The following is a 17,510-nucleotide window of genomic DNA, read 5'->3' as shown; positions in this document are numbered from 1 at the left end:
ATTACACACTGATTAGAAGGTCAAAGTTCAAATCAAAACACTGATAATACTAATGCCATCTAAGATGTGTAAAAACAGGAGTTTTCATTCACTGCTGTTGGGAATGCAAAATGGTATGATCACTTTGGAGAACAGTTTCACAGTTTTTAGAAAGATAAAGATAGACTTACCATGAAAATACCAATGTCTTTCTAGGTATTTACCCCCAAAAGTTGAAAACTTTTGGCCACATAGATATTTATAACAGTTTTATTAATAATTGTCCAAAAACTGGAAGCAACCAAGTGGTCCTTCAAAAGGTAAATGGATAATCCAAACTATGGTATACCCTTACAATGGAATGTTATTCAGCACAAAAGAGAAATGAGTGATAAAGCCATAAAAAGATATGGGGGAACATTAAATATACATTGCTAAGTGAAAGATGACAGTCTTAAAATATTACTTACTCTATCATTCCAACCACATGAGAGTCCAGAAAAGGCAAAACTACAGAGACAATAAAAAGATCAGTTGTTGCCATGGATTTGTACAGAGGGCTAGGAAAAATGAACAGATGAAGGACAGGGGAACTTTAGGGTGCTGAAGCTTCTATAAGATACTGTGATGGTGGATACATAACATTATGCATTTATCAAATCTACAGAACTGTACGGCACAAAGAGAACCCTAAGCTATGGACTTTAATTAACAATAATGTATCAATATTGGTTTATCAATTATAACAAATGTACCACATTCATGAAAGATGCTAAAACTAGGAGAAATGGTGATCAGGGAAGAGGCAGTTTATGACAAGTCTCCATTCCATTTGCTCAATTTTTCTGTAAACTTAAAATGGCTCTAAAACATAGTTATTAACTTTTTAAAAGTTTGTATAGAATTGATTTGTATGTATGTTCTGAACTAGGGACTATGATTCTATCTATATTTAAATATATATATGATTCCATAAGCATATATGAGTCCACATATATGTGTGTGTGTATATATAGTGTGTGTGTGTGTGTGTGTGTGTGTATATATTCCATATATATTGATGTTAAATTTACTCAGCACTGGAACAGGAGACATTTATTATAAAATAAAGTGACAAGTGTCAGAAAGAACATATCTCTCTGATCTCTCGAGTGTTCTACTCAAATTCATTTCTTTAGTTCTCATTCCTCCCCTGAATTCTAGGCTCGTAACAGCCAATAATGTACTCAACATCTCTACCCGGGTGTCTAATAATGGACATGTAAAATCTAACATATTAAGACACAAGCATTAATCCCCATACCTCACCCACCACATCTGCTTCTTCTGCAGCCTCCACTACCTGTCGTATCAGTTGCTCCATGTTGTTTAAGATTACACGTCTACCTTATAGTTGCTCCACGTCAGAAACTGTGAAGTGATCTTTGATGCCTGTCTTTTCTTATATCTTACACCAATTCGATAACAAACCCTCTGGGCTCCAATTTTAAAATATATCTGAAATCCAACCATTTCTCATTATGCTCACTGCTACCACTCAGAGATCTGAGCCACCATCACCCTTTAACTGGAATATTGTGACAGCCTCCTAACAAGTCTCCCTGCTTTCATCATTACTCACCCCCTCTCCAATGCACAGTTAATCTATTCTTTACCCAGCAGCACGATCATCATATTGTTCTAATCAAAACCATCCAGTGATTTTCCATATTATTTAGAGTAAAATCCAAAATTCTTACATAAGCTACAAGACTCTCTCTAACATGGTCCCTCGATATCTATATGATCTCATATTCTATTGCTCTCCCTCTTGCTTGTTTTGCTTCAGCCACACTGGCCTCCTTAGTGAACTTAAACATGTCAAACATATTCCTACCTCTGGGTCTCTGTGCTTACTGTCTCCTCTGCCGGTGATGCTCACACCTTAGATGTCCATATGAAACCCTCCCCCCATCACATTTGTGCCGAAATGTCATCTTTATGAAGGCATCTCTGTCCATACCCTATACAAAATAACACCATTATTTTCAACTTGTTATTCTGCTTGATTTTCCTTTGTATTACTTATAGGAAAAAATATATACTGTATGCAAATTTTCTGCCTTCCCCTTTCCAGAATGAAGGTTCTTCAAGAACAAGAACTTTGTTATTTGATGCTGCATTCCTAGCAGCAAGAAGAAAATCTGACATCTAATAGGTGTTCATGAAATATTTGTTATCAATGAAAAAACTTCCACATACCCTTCAACACCTCTTTCCCAGGAACTTCCCTGACCTACTCAAGAATAACAAAAGAGCTTTTTCCTTGCTCTAAACTCCCAAAGAATTTTGTTTAACATCTCTTCTGTAAAGTTCTCTTTTCACTATTTGATGATATCCTGTTTGCATTTGATTCCCTGGCACCTAGCATATCATCATTTAACACATATTTGATGAATAAACAAATAAATGTCTTGACAAAATTTCTATATTATAAGCACAACTAATGGGTAAATATTATGAATAAGTCCTCTCCTCTCCCTCTCTCATACATCTACTCTTATCCTTCCTCCGACCATCCCACCAAACGCTGGAACTTGCTGTTGGCATCTCGCTTACCCATGCCTTCTTATAGTCACATCTCCTTACTCTTACCTCTTATTAATCCCAGATAGGCAATCTCAGAAACTTATTTTTAAAGTACAAACAGAAATTTTAAAACCACTGAAGATAAGCTGCACTGAAGTTAAATACCTAATAGTTAATCCTTATGCTGTCCTTTCTTCAGGGAGACAATCTTCTATAGGGAGTGTATCACCAATAAAAATTGGAGACAACCCTCCTCTTCTTGGCAGGGATCAGGCATGGGGTCCAAGTCCCAAAATGTACAGAGGCAGCAGGAAATGGATCTGCCCCCTTAGCATAATGTCTTCGTGGTTTTCAATCTACTGATTCTATCCTCAAATGCCAGGCCACAGGTTAAAGAGAGAGAGAGAGAGAGAGAAAGAGAGAGGGAGAGGGAGAGAACAGTCGGAGTCAGGGGTAAATTATGCTTCCAAGGGCAGATTTTTTTATTTTTTTAAATATTTTATTATTTATGCTATTACAGTTATCCCAATTTTCCACCTTTGCCCCCTCTACCCAGCCCTCCCCTCGTATGCATAGTCAGTCCCCACACCATTGTTGATGTCCATTGTTCCTCGTATATGTTCTTTGGCTAATCCCTTCTCCTTCCTCGAACCAATCCCCACTTCTACCCTTCCCTCTTACAGCTATCAGTCTGTTCCATGTTTCTTTATCTCTGATTCTATTTTGCTTCTTAGTTTATTTTGTTGATTAGATTCCACTTATAAGTGAGATCATATGGTATTTGTCTTTCACTGACTGGTTTATTTTACTGAGCATAATAGTCAACAGTTCCATTCATGCTGTCACAAAGAATAAGGATTCCTTCTTTTTTACTGCTGTGTTGTATTCCATTGTGTAAATGTACACAGCATTTTTAACCACTCATGTACTGATGGGCACTTAGGCTGATTCCAAATCTTGGCTATTGTAAATAATGCTGCTATGAACATTGGGGTTCGTGTATTCTTTTGAATTGGCATTTTCAGATTCTTAGAATATATTCCCAGTAGCAGAATCACTGGTTCAAAAAGCAGTTCCATTTCTAATTTTTTGAGGAAACTCCATACTGCTCTCCACAGTGCCTATACTAGTCTGCATTCCCACCAATGATGTATTAGGGTTCCCTTTTTCCACATCCTCACCAGCACTTGTTTGTTGATTTATTAATGATAGCCATTTTGGCATATGTGAGATAATATCTCATTGTGGTTTTAATTAGCATCTCTCTGAAGGCTAGTAATGTTGAGCATTTTTTTCATATGTCTATGGACCATCTGTATGTCCTCCTGGGAGAAGGGTCTATTCAAGTCTTTTGCCCATTTTTTATTGCTGGTCTTCCTGGTGTTGAGTTGTATAAGTTATTTGTATATTTTGGAGATTAAACTCTTGTCCAGTGTATCATTGGCAAATATGTTCTCACATAAATGGATTTCCTTTTCATTTTGATGATGGTTTCTTTAGCTGTGCAGAAGCCTTTTAATTTGATGTAGTCCCATTTGTTTATTTTTCCTTTGTTTACCTTGCCCTAGGAAATACATCAGCAAAAATAGTGCTACACAAGATACCTGAAATTTTACTGCCTGTTTTGCTCTAGTGTTTTTATGGTATTGCAACTCATATTTAAGTCTTTTATCCACTTTGAGTTTATTCTTGTGTATCATATAAGTTGGTGGTCTAGTTTCATTTTTGCAAGCACTAGTTTAGTTCTCCTAACACGATTTATTGAAGAGACTGTCTTTACTCTAATGTATTCTCTTGCCTCCTTTGTCAAATATTAATTGACCATAAAGGAGTGGGTTTATTTCTGAGCTCTCTATTCTGTTTAACTGATTTATGTGTCTGTTCCAGACTGTTTTGCCAGTACCAAACTGTTTTGATTATAGTGGCTTTATAGGGTAGTTTGGTATCAGCTATTGTGAGCCCTCCAACTTTGTTCTTCTTTCTCAAGATTGCTAAGGATATTTGGGGTCTTTTTTGGTTCCATATAAATTTTGGGGGATATTTGTACTAGATCTGTGAAATATGCCTTTGGTATTTTAATAGGAATCATACTGAATCTATAGATTGCTTTGGGTAGTATAGACATTTTAATAATGTTAATTCTTCCAATCTATGAACACTTTATATACTTCCACTTATTTTGTATCTTTCTGAATTTCTTTCTTCAGTGGCCTATAGTTTTCCAAGTACAGGTCTTTTATCTCCTTGGTTAAATTTATTCGTAGGCACCTTATTTTTTGTTGTTGTTGCAATAGTAAATGGGATTGTTTTCTGATAATTATTGGTGTATAAAAATGTCATAGATTTCTACGTATTGATTTTGTATTCCATTATTTGCTAAATATATTTATTAGGTCTATTAGTATTTTGGTAGAGCCTGTGGGGGTTCTATGTACAATATCATGTCATCTAGTAGTAAAAACAGTTTTACTTCCTCCTTCTTGTCTGGCCACTATGTCTAGGACTTCTAGTACTATGTCGAATGAGAGTGATAAAAGTTGGTATTCCTGTGTTGTTCCTGATCTTAATGGAAATGCCTTTAATTTTTGTCCATTGAATGTGGTGTTGGCTGTCAGTGTTTTGCATATGGTTCTCATTATGTTGAAGTATGATTCCCCCATTCCCATTTTTCTGAGAGTTTTTATCATAAATTTGTGCTAGATTTTAGCAAATGCTCTTTCTGAATCTATTATTACGATAATGTGATTTTTTTACCTTTCATTTTGTTTATGTGATATATCATATTTATTGATTTGAGAATATCATGCCAACCTTGCACCCTCAGAATAAATCCCACTTAATCATGGTGGATGATCTTTTAAATGTATTGCTGGATCCAGTTGCTAATATTTTGTTGAGATTTTTAGCATCTGTGTTCATCAGGGATATTGGCCTATAGTTTTATTTTTCTGTTGTATCTTTACCTAGTTTTGGAATTAGGATAATACTGGTCTCATAAAAGACCTTGGAAGTCTTTCCTCTTCTTAAATATTTTGGAATAGTTTGAGAAAGATAGGTGTTCATTCTCCTCTGAAAGATTGGTAAAATTTACCTGTAAACCATCTGGTTCAGGACTTTTGTTTGTTGGGAATTTTTTTATTACTGCTTCAATGTCATTAGTTTCCATTAGTCTATTTAGGTTTTCTGCTTCTTCCTGATCCAGTTTTCAAAGATTGTATATTTCTAGAAATTTATCCATTTTTCCCACATTGTCCAATTTCTTGGCACATAGTTGTTCATAGCCTTTCCTTACAACACTTTCTATTTCTGTGGTATCAGTTCTTACCTCTCTTCTTTCATTTCTTATTTTATTAATTTGGATCCTCTCTCTTTTTTTCTTAATGAGTCTGGTTAAATGTTCATCTTTTTTTTATCTTTGCAAAGAACCAGCTCCTGGATTCCTTGATTTTTTTAAATTTATTTAGTCTCTACATCATTTATTTTTTCTCTGATCTTGATTACTTCCTTCCTTCTACTCACTCTGGGCTTTGCTTGTTGTTTTTCTAGTTCTTTTAAGTGTAGGGTTAGGTTGTTTATTTGAGATTTTTCTGTCTTTAGGTAGGCCTGTAATGCTATGAACTGCCTTCACAGGACTGCTTTTGCTGTGCCTCACGTGTTTTGGCTTGTTGTATGTTTATTTTTATTTATTTCCATGTCCTTTTTGATTTCTTCCTTTATCTCATTGTTGATCCATTCACTATTTACTAACATGCCATTTAGCCTCCATGTATTTGAATGTTTTTGAGTTTTTTTAATTGAGGATGATTTGTAGTTTCATGTCATTGTGATCTGAGAAAATGCTTGATATGATTTCAATTTTCTTGAATTTGTTAAGACTTATTTTGTGTCCTACCATGTGGCCTATTTTTGAGAATGACCCATATGCACTTTAGAAGAATGTGTAGTCTGCTGTTTAGGGATGTAATGTTCTGAAAATATCAAATAAATCTATTCAATCTAGTGTGTCATTTAAGGTCACTGTTTCCTTGTTTATTTGTTGTCTGGAGTTCTATCCATTGTTGAGAGTGGGGTGTTAAAATATCCTACGACTGTATTGCTATTTATCTCTTCCTTAAAGTTCACCAAGATTTTCTTTATATATTTAGGCACCTGTACTGGGTGCATATATGTTTGCAAAGGTTATATTCTCTTGTTGGGTCAGTCTCTGTCTCTTTTATGGCCTTTGTTTTTAGACGATTTTGTTAGATATAACTATTGCTACTACATATTTTTGTATCCATTTGCATGGAATATTTTTCCATCCCTTCACTTTCAGCCCATGTAAATCTTTTGTTCGGAGGTGGGTCTCTTGGAGACAGCATATATATGGGTCATATTTTCCTATTCACTCAGCTACCCTATGTTTTTTAATTGGAGCATTTAATCCATTTATATTTAAGGTTATTACTTATAGGTACTTATACATTGCCATTTTATTGCTCTATGTTTATGTTCTTCTCCCTCTATTCTTTCTTCTTTTTAAATCAAAATCTTTAATATCTCTTGTAATGCTGGTTTTGTGTCTATGAACTCCTTTAGCCTTTATTTATTTATTTATTTATTTATTTATTTATTTATGTCTGGGAAGCTTTTTATTTCACCTTCAATTTTAAACAATAACCTTGCTGGATAGAGTAGGCTTGGTTGCAGATCCTTGATTTTCTTTACTTTGAATATCCAAGGCAATCCATTATGGTCTGAAGTGTTCCTGTTTAGAATTCAGCTGACATTCTTATTGAAACGCCCTTGTCTGTTACCAGCTGTTTCTCCCTTGCTGTCTTTAATTTTCTCTCTGTCTTTAAACATTTCCATTTTAATTATGATATGTATCAGTTTTCTTTTTGGAGGGCACATCTTGATTGGGACTCTCTGTGCTTCTTGAATTTGTGTGACTTTTTCCTTCACCAGATTAGGGAGTTTTCTGTCACTACTTCTTCAAACAGGTTTTCTATCCCTTGTTCACTTCACTTTCTTTCCCTTCTGGTATCCCTATGATGTAGATATTACTATATTTTATGTTGTCCAAAAATTCCTTTAAACCACTCTCAGCTTTTTTATGTCTTTTTTGTTGTTGTTGCTCTGATTTGGTGTTTTTTCTACCTTGTATTTCAAATTGGTGATTTCATTCTCTGCTTCACCTAGCCTGCTTTTAATTCTTTTTAGTGTATTCTTCTTTTCAGATACTGTATTATACATTTACAACTGCTTCTTTTTCATTTTCTATGTTTTTTTTTTCATGGTGATGTGATTCTAAGTTCCTTGTAGTTCTCACTGTTTCTTCAGCATCCTTATAACCATTACTTTGAACTCTATGTCTGATACATTGCTTGCCTCAATTTCATTTAGCTCTTTTTTCTGGGGGTTCTTCCTTTTCTTTCATTTGGTGATTGTTTCTTTGTCTTCCCATTTAGCTGACTCTTTTGTTTGTTTCTATGCATTAGATAAATCTGCTTTGATGCCCTATTTTTGTGGGGTGGCCTTATGTGGTAGGAGTCCTGTGGGGCCCAGTGGTGCAATATTCTTGATTTCCTGATTTAGATGTTCTAGGAATGTTCCTTGTGTGGATTACATGGGCTCTCCTGTTGTGTTTGGGTCTTGATTGTTGTTGGCCTGTTCAATTGTGGTATCTCTCCTCTGGCTGGCTGACTGAGAGGCTCAACCCCCATCATATCTTGCATTCTGTTCCACAGGTGCTGACAGAACAAAACAAGACAACACAAAAAAAAACAGAACCAAAACAAACAAAAAATCCCTCACAACAAGAGCAAAATCAGTGATAAAAAAATAAAGAATAATAAATGTGGACAGAGAAATAGAATAGTAAAAGAAAAAAAAGGAACACAAGCAGGCCAAAGGCAAGAAAACTGATTATGAGAGAAGGAAGAGAAACAATAAGAATAAGGAATAGAAAAAGGAAATCAGCAAAAAAGAACTACAAAAGAGAAAAAAAATAAAAATTAGAAAGGAAAGAAGGGAGAAATGGAGTAAGAAAAGGGAAGAGTAAAATAAGAGATATGGAAGAAAAATAGAGAGAAATGAAAAAGTTTAATAAAAAGAAAAAATGAAAAGGTGATCTAGAAGAAAAATTAACAAAAATAATGAAAAAAAACAAAGAGGAATTTGTCTCAGCAGAGTTTAATGCTTGCTGGCTGGGTTTTCCCTTTGGACGTGGCCCTGATGTTTTCTGACGTTGGTGTAAGCCAATGTTCAGATGCTGTCCATGTCTAGTCCTCGGCAGCCTGTTGAAAGCCACGAGTGATCCACAGTTTATGGCTTCTCCTCCGGCCTTGGCTGCACCCAGGATGGGCCACACTGCACTGCAAGGCTGACTCTTATCAGCACAGAACCCAGGGGCTGGTCAGCAAACTTTTGAAGACACCACAGGATCTGCCTCCACCTGCCTCAGCCTGCCAGCTTGCTATCAGTCTTAGTCTATCTACTGACTAACAGGGCTTAGTTTCTGAGAGGGCATCTGGCAGAATCAGGAAGATGGGACCCTTGTATCTCCCATAGGAGGTGCCATTCAGACTTCAGGCAAGACAGTTTGTGGGTTCCCCCATCCTTGTGCCACATGTCTGAGTCTGTCCTGGTTTATTTCCCTGAACTCAGCCAGGCACAGCTGAGGCCCCACTAGGAAAGTGGGTGGGGCCTCCAAAGCCCAGAGTTTTGGTCTTCCAGAAACCAGGAAGATGTTTCTATGGCTCTCCAGAATGCATATGAAATGGCCATACCCTAAAGCCAGACTCTGACACCCTCTGAGTCTGCCTGTGAATGTTGCTGTCTCCTTAGCAGGGGTTAATACACAGGTGGGGGAAAGGAAGAAAAAGAAAAATGCAAGCTGGGGAGGGCACGATTCCAGAGGATGGGGCAGGTGGTTTCCCATAGGGTGGTGTAATTGTTTTTCCCCTGGAGAGGGGCTTGCTCTTCTCAAGAATAATGGCTGCTGTGGTATTGAGGTGTGTGCCAGCACAGGGATCCCAGCAGCCATTCCCATGTCTCTCCCAAAGCCTCCCACTCCAGACTCTCAGGTGACTCCAGTTCACACCACCTCTCTTCTCTTGAGCCCAAGGTGAATGGATGTGAACAAAAAAACCCTGTGCTTTGGGTCCCTAACAAGAAATTACAGCTTTTTCTCCAGTGGGATCCATCTCTCCCTGGCAGACAGAAACCCCACGGCCTTTCACCAGTAGATGCTACATGGGCAGCTGATCCCAGCACTGGCATTCTGTGCTTGGGAGCTGGTCTGGGGTCCAGGCTTCACTCCTCGGGATCGGGGGTGGGGGGGAGCTCCCACAGCTGTGCTGTAACTTTGGCCTGTCACCCGAGGGAGTGGTGCTGGCCCTTTCATGTCTCTGCCTTTCCTACTGGTATTGAGGTGGTTTCTGTCCCTCCTTGGTTAAAAGTCTCCTCTTCAGATACTCTTCAGTTGTTTATTTTGATTGGTTGTTCTCCTCCTTATTTTTATTTCCAGTTTGGTTCTCAGAGGTGCGAGAAAAATCCTTCTACTCCACCACCATCTGGCCCCCTCGCCCCCAGGAGCAGTATTTCATAAGACAGAAAGCTTCCTAATAAAGATATTTAAAATACAACGAATTTTCAAGTTCATGCACTTTCAACATCACTATCAGTGCTACCATTTTCCTCAAAGCCTATGACACACCATAAGCAATATAGAGAAAATTTTGAGGTCAGTGGCTCTGGGGATCACAGTTGCAGAGGCAAACATCACGTTTCAAGCAATTATCCACAAGTGAGACACTTCTCCAGTGGGAGCTGTCCACCTCTTTCTTAGAAGAGAGATTGCAGACCTGTGCAATATCAGAGCATTAAGCCCAACAGACAAACTGACTTGCCTAAGATCACTCAGCAAATAGCTAAATCAGAACTTGAAGTCAAACTCAACTTCTAGAAAATTACACACACACACTAATGTAAATTCTGTTATCTTTAGATGTGTTTCCTTTTTTCCCTATCCATGATGGTAATACAAGAAGTGAAAGCTCTTTTATTTAAAGTAAACTTACATATTTTTCTTCTTAATAGGTTTTCAGATTTTCCTCTAAAAGTATTTAAAAGTACTGCTCAGACTGTTCTTATTTGTCTAGAATGATTTATGCTGCCATTAGCTTCTATAGCACCATCATTAGAAAAATGGGCTGTACTTCTTAACCCTCCACATGCAGCCAAAATTGGGTTACTTTAAAGGGCAAGATGTCAAAAGCAGATAAACCCTTTGTACTATAATGAGCATAATGATGAAAATGGCACTTATGTCCAATAAACGATGCCCTGACCATAAACAGCCTTTCCACCCACATACTCTAATGCAATAATATATTCCAGGTAATTTGTGGAACTAGATGAGAAATTATTTTAACCAAGAAGACTAACTGTGGAATTTGCTCAAATATGCCATGTTGAAAATAATTAATGGAAGTGGAGTTTGCAGAAGTAAAATTATGTCATTAAAAAAAAAAACCATTACAGAAATTCACCTTCCACGTGGCCTGCCTCATAGCAGCCCTAGAGATGAGGGCATTGTGGCATGGCTTACACTGGTAAAAATAATAATAATAATAATGATGACACACTAATAATATCTATATACCGTGTATTCAGCCCTTTTGTATTTGTTTTAGGAACACAGATGATAATTCATAGGGTCTTCATTATCTCCCACCCGGACTACTTCAAAACCCAACCGATCTCCCTGCTGACTATATCCCACAGAAGAAACAGAGTAATTTTTAAAAGTGCAAATCATACCATATCATTCCTCCAGTCTAACTACTTTATGGTTTCCCACCAGATTGGAATAATCCAAGATCCTGACCAAGCCATGTAATACTCAAACAGCACCTACGCTGGGCCTACCTCTTTGACATCGCCTCCTACTATTCTTCCCCCTTGCTAGTTAACGTTGGTTACACTTGCTGTATTGATAGTCCTTGGATATTTTAAGCTATTCCTGCTCCAGGGCTCTTGTTCTTTCCCTGAAACTCATTTTGCATAGATTGCTTCCTTACCACATTCAAGTATCTGCTTATATATCACCTCTAATTTGTATTTCCAGCAATATAGCAGACTAGATACCTTGGGGGGACAAAGCCTCCCCAGTGTAGCTAAAAATGCTAAATAACATATATTTTAAAATTTTTTGCATATATTTGAGAGAGAGAGAGAGATCAGTGTGTTATTCCACTTATTTATGCATTCACTGGTTGATTCTCATATGTGCCCTGACCAGGGATCAAAACCCACAACCTTGGCGTATTGGGACACAGCTCTAACCAACTTAGCTATTTGACCAGGGCTAGATAATATATCTTTAAATATCTTAATGCATAGTTTAGTGGAGAAGTTTTTCTTAGAAAAACACTTTTTAGTATTTTATGTTTTATAGATATATCTATATACTATAATATTTTATATTAATATTAAATACATAATATATCTGATTTTAAATTATAAATAATATATTAAAATCATGCATTTATATGTTTAGTTAGATAGTACATTATCTAACTAAAATACTAGATATTTTAAAAATATTTTAATGTAGAGTTTAAATACATTTTTTTTAAATCGCAGAAACAACAAGTTAAAGCAAAAACATTAATCTCAAAAGATGAGAGAGCACTGAAAATAGTCTCTAATGTGTGGACAACTACTGATCTCTGATAGTCTAGATCTGTGCTAATTCAGTCAAAACTTGCCACATGTGGCTATTTGAATTGAAATTTTAAAATATGAAGTAAAACTGGAAAGTCAGCCTCTCCATTGCACAAGCCACATTTCAGGTGTTCAATAACTGCATTTGGCAGTGGATACCATGTTAGACAGTACAGATGCGGAACATTTTACACCACAAAGTAAAAGTGATGCCAGCTGTAGCTCAGCTGCAGCCTGCTCCTGTGCAGAGCTGTGCAGTATGAAAGCACCATACGGTCGTCCCACATCAAGGCAAGAGGCTTAGACATGCTTTAAAAGCCCAAACTGTATTTATTAAGTCTTTACATCGAGTATCTTTTCCATCAACAAAATTTTAATTGGTACTTTAGAGCTATGTTAACACAAATAATTTAGGCACTATTTATAAACTTTATTTTCACTGTTCATTTTAATTTTTTCTATATAGTAGTTTTAACATGTGACATTTTTGTGTTTTATTACATGTATGCCCAATAGAAAATTATAGGAAATATATCAGATATGAAGATATTCACTACTAAAAGATAAAAGGATTAAGAAAAAATAACCTCATAGACACAGACAACAGCAAGGTGATTATGAGAGGAAAAGTGGGATGGGCGAGGAAGAAGAGGGTAAAGAGGGGAAAAATGTGATGGAAGGAGACTTGACTTGGGGTGGTGAACACACAATGCAATGTACAGATGGTGTATTATAGAACTGTACACCTGCAACCTATATAATTTTATTAACCAATGTCACCCCAATAAATTCAAAAGAAAAAACATACTACTGAGATTAAATATCTATTAATATTTTGCTACATCTCTTTAGATTATCTTTATTTTCAGAGAATCAAAACATTGCAAATGCAGCTATAGTCCCACTTTCCATCCTTCCTCTCCATCCATACCTACTCAGAGGTAACCCCTTTCCTGAAACAGGTGTTATCAACCTTGTATACATTTTGTTCTTCCTTTGGGTAAACTTTCTAAATGTTTTGTACTATATCTACACTCAACTTTTTTTTTCACCTACAAGGTTATGTTTTTGAGACTTATCCACATTGACACATTCAAATTTAGTTCATTCATTTTCTTTCTTATGCTTCCCATTGGACCAAACTACAACGTATTTTTCAATTCCTCTATCATTTGACAAATAGGTTGTCTTAGCCTTGTAACAATAAACACATAATTCAGTAACACATGACTTTGTACATGCTTCCTCGGACAAGAGTTTCCCCCTAATAAGCAAGCCCCCAAAGCAGAACAGTTGAGTCATGGAGAATATACATGGCCAGCCTACTTGGTACTTTCACATGGCCTTCCAGAGTGGTGGTACCCACTTTCCCTCTCCAAGGCCATGCTTAGTTCTCCACATTATCACTAGTTAATATCAAAAGTAATAAAATTTTAAATATAAAATGGTATATTTTTGTTTTCATTTACATTTCACATTACTGAAGAAGCTCAACATCTTTACATATATTTGATATCTATATTTTGTTGTCTGAATTTATTATTATATCTTCTGAAATATTTCTCTTGCTGATATTTTCAATTTCTAAAAACATTTTATATATTTGGACATTAATATTTCCTGGGTAATACTAGTTGCAGCTATCTCTCCTCAGTCTCTGGCTTGTATTTTCATTTTTGTCACCTTTTATCATAGAGAAGTTTTCTGTTTTAAGGAAGCAAAATGTATCAGTATTTTTCTCTTGCTTTGTATGTTTTGTGTTAAAGAATTATCTCCTACTAATGCCATAAAGATATTCTCCCATGTTTAGGTTAAAAGACCTAAGAACTTTAGGTTTTAGAACTTTACTTTTTATATTTAGATCTTTAAGCAATTTAGAATGTATTTTTGAGAATGATGTGTGTAGAAATCTAATTTTATCTTGTATTATAAAATAGCCCATATCTTCAGAATTACTTGTTATATAGTTCATCCTTTTCCTGCTGATTTTACTATTACCTCTCTCATATGTAAAATTCCCAAATATGCACTGATCTGATTTTAGTCTCTCTATTCCTTATTAGCCTATTTGTCTATCTGGGCTAGCACCTCATGGTTTTAAATAATGTAGCTCCATATTACTGCCTAGTACCTGGTAAAATGGTTCACCACCTTTTGTTGTTTTTTCTAGTCACCTTGGCTTAGGACTTAGGCTCTTGCATCTTGCCCCTAACATCAGTCAGTCATTGGTTACAAGCTGCCCTCAAGGAAGGAGGGACTAGCATCCCAAGCATTTCTGGGAAGGTGGCTCTTCAAGTCCCAAAGCAATCTGCTGGAATAGTGCACAGTTCTACGCCATCAGCAGCAAACACTCACAGCAGTGGAACGAGGTGTCCTGGTCTAGCTGAGGGGATCTGGGTTGGAGGGACATTAACAGTTTCTAGTACAGGTCTCAAAAAGAAATAGATGGCACACTCAAATTGGGACAACTTAAAGATAGTGTATTTGCAAACAGGCAATTTATAAAGATGTACTTCGGTTAGGTAAACTACAAGGGCAGGAGCTGTTGGAGCTGTTACTATTCCTGGAGCTAGATGAGGGGATAGATGGGTAACTAGAGCCAAGAAACAGAGGTGTTGTTTAGAGGGAGCTGCCTTGAGAGAAGCACTGATTTTCATTAACCTGAGGTGACTACTGGAAGGCGGGGATCAGGGAAGTAAATACCCAGTTTTGCTTTTCTTCCTTCCTTTGATCTCCTGCTGGGCTGCCCATTTGCTAAGCCCAATGGGAAGCCAGAGAGTTTTTAACATCGTGTGTACAGGACAGCCCCCAGAGAAGAGCTCAATAGGACAGATGAATAACGAATCTAGAGGGGCAAATGGACAATGTTCTTCACAAAGGCGAATAAAAGATGTTTCAGACAAATAAATGTCACCTTCTCTGAGCAGTCTTTACAATCATGCTGTCTAAAATAATGCCTCCAGATAGAGCAAAAAGGAAAAGGGACTCATGGACAACAGTGTGGTGATTGCTGGGAGAAGGGGGGTATAAGGGAACCAGAAGGTAATGTAAAAAAGTACAATAAAGATGAATTTAAACAAATAAACTAAATGAGTCACGGAGACATTAAAAAATAAATAAATAAAATAATGTGCCTCCAGTCTCTGACCTTTGTCATTCCTCTCACCAGTTACTCTGCTATTTGTCTCCACATTTATTTATGAGAAATTACATTTAAATTTGCACAAAATAATGAAGAAAAGCAAATACATAAATAGAAAATGGACAAAGTACAAAAAATGTAGCAATTCACAAAGTATAAATGTTTAATTACATTAGTAATCAAATGAATTAAATACATTATAAAATACATAATTTTCACCTATCAAATTGACAGATATTTAATATAGTAATTTCCAATGATAGTGTGTGAGTATCAAACCCTAGGTGGGAATATCGAGTAGATGTAATACTTTTTAAAAATATATTTTATTGATTATGCTATTACAGTTGTCTCATTTTCCCCCTTTTATTCCCCTCTGCCTTGCACACCCCCTCCCACCAGCATTCCCCCACTTTAATTCATGTCCATGGGTCATGCATATAAGTTCTTTGAGATCTCCATTTCCCATACTATTCTTAACCTCCCCTTGTCTATTTCCTACCTACCATTTATGCTATTTATTCTCTATATCTTTTCCCCCTCTCTCCCCTTCCTATTCCCCCACTGATAACCCTCCATGTGCTCTCCATTTCTGTGATTCTGTTCCTGTTCTAGTTGTTTGCTTAGTTTTTTGGTTTTTGGGTTTTTTTTTAAGGTTTGGTTGATAATAGTTGTGAGTGTGTTGTCATTTTACTGTTCATAGTTTTTATCTTCTTTTTCTTAGGTAAGTCCCTTTAACATTTCATATAATAAGGGCTTGGTGAAAATGAACTTTACCTTGACCTTATCTGGGAAGCACTTTACCTGCCCTTCCATTCTAAATGATAGCTTTGCTGGATATAGTATTCTGGTATGTAGGTCCTTGAATTTCATGATTTTGAATACTTCTTTCCAGCCTCTTCTTGCCTGTATATTTTCTTTTGAGAAATCCAGGGATAGTCTAATGGGAACTCCTTTGTAGGTAATTGTCTCCTTTTCTCTTGTTGCTTTTAAGATTCTCTCCTTCTCTTTCATCTTGGGTAATGTAATTATGATGTGCCTTGGTGTGTGCTTCCTTGGGTCCAACTTCTTTGGGACTCTGAGCATCCTGGACTTCATGGAGATCTATTTCTTTGGCCAGATTGGGGAAGTTCTCCTTTATTATTTTTGCAAATAACTTTTCAATTTCTTGGTCCTCCTCTTCTCCTGACAGCCCTAGGCGTTGGATGTTGGAATGTTTAAAGATGTCCTGAAGGTTCCTAAGCCTCTTCTCATTTTTTTTTAATTCTTGTTTCTTCATTCTGTTCTGGTTGAATATTTATTTCTTCCTTCTGTTCCAAATCCTTCATTTGAGTCCCAGTTTCCTTCCCATAATTGTTGGTTTCCTGTAGATTTTTCTTTATTTCACATAATGCAACCTTCATTGCTGCCTGGGTCTTTTTCATGCTGTTGAAGTACCCAAAAAGTTCCTGGAGCATCCTGATAACCAGTGTTTTAAACTGCATCTAATAGGTTGACTATCTCTTCATCACTTAGTTGTATTTTTTCTGGAGCTTTGGTGTGTTCTTTCGTTTGGGCCTTTTTTTTTTTTGTCTCAGCACACCTGTTACGTAGTAAGGAGTGGAGTCAGGTTGGGGCAACCCACATTGCCGTGTTATGATGCTGTATGTGGGGGAGGAGTCTGAGAGGGAACAGTGCTGCTTGCTCAGCTCTCTGCCAGTTTTCAGTCACTTTCCCCACTACCCACAATCAAGTTGAGCCCTTCTGGTGCTGATTCCCATGTGGGTGGGTTTGTGTACATTCTAGGACCAAGTGGGTCTCTCCAACGAACTCTCCTGTGAGGCGGGGCATTTCTCCCAGCACCTCAACCCTTACAGGTGTTTTCAGTCAGAGGTTTGAGGCTTTATTTCCTCATGCTGGAACCCTGGGTTGCATGGTCTGTCTCACTCCCCTGTTTATCCGCACGCAAATGTGGGACCTTCTGCTCTGCCAGCCACCATCTCGACTGGTCCACCAACTGCTGCCTTGCCCGCCCCAGTCCTCCAGCTGCTGCCTTGCCACAAGCCCTCTCCAGCTGGTGCCGTCTCCGCCCCTCCTATAGGTCTGGGTTAATGTTTCTTCTTTAACTCCT

At 37.1% G+C, this 17,510-nt stretch overlaps 1 pseudogene; it reads left to right on the top strand.

The window, feature by feature from the left end:
• The first annotated feature begins 2,796 nt into the window (after positions 1-2,796).
• LOC123825354 lies at positions 2,797-2,936 on the top strand (annotated as a pseudogene).
• Positions 2,937-17,510: the final 14,574 nt, after the last annotated feature.

Source organism: Phyllostomus hastatus, unplaced genomic scaffold (assembly GCF_019186645.2).
Source record: "Phyllostomus hastatus isolate PE091 unplaced genomic scaffold, TTU_PhHast_1.1 phas_contig_62, whole genome shotgun sequence".
NCBI lineage: Eukaryota > Metazoa > Chordata > Mammalia > Chiroptera > Phyllostomidae > Phyllostomus > Phyllostomus hastatus.
This window is presented reverse-complemented; position numbering and strand designations above follow the sequence as displayed.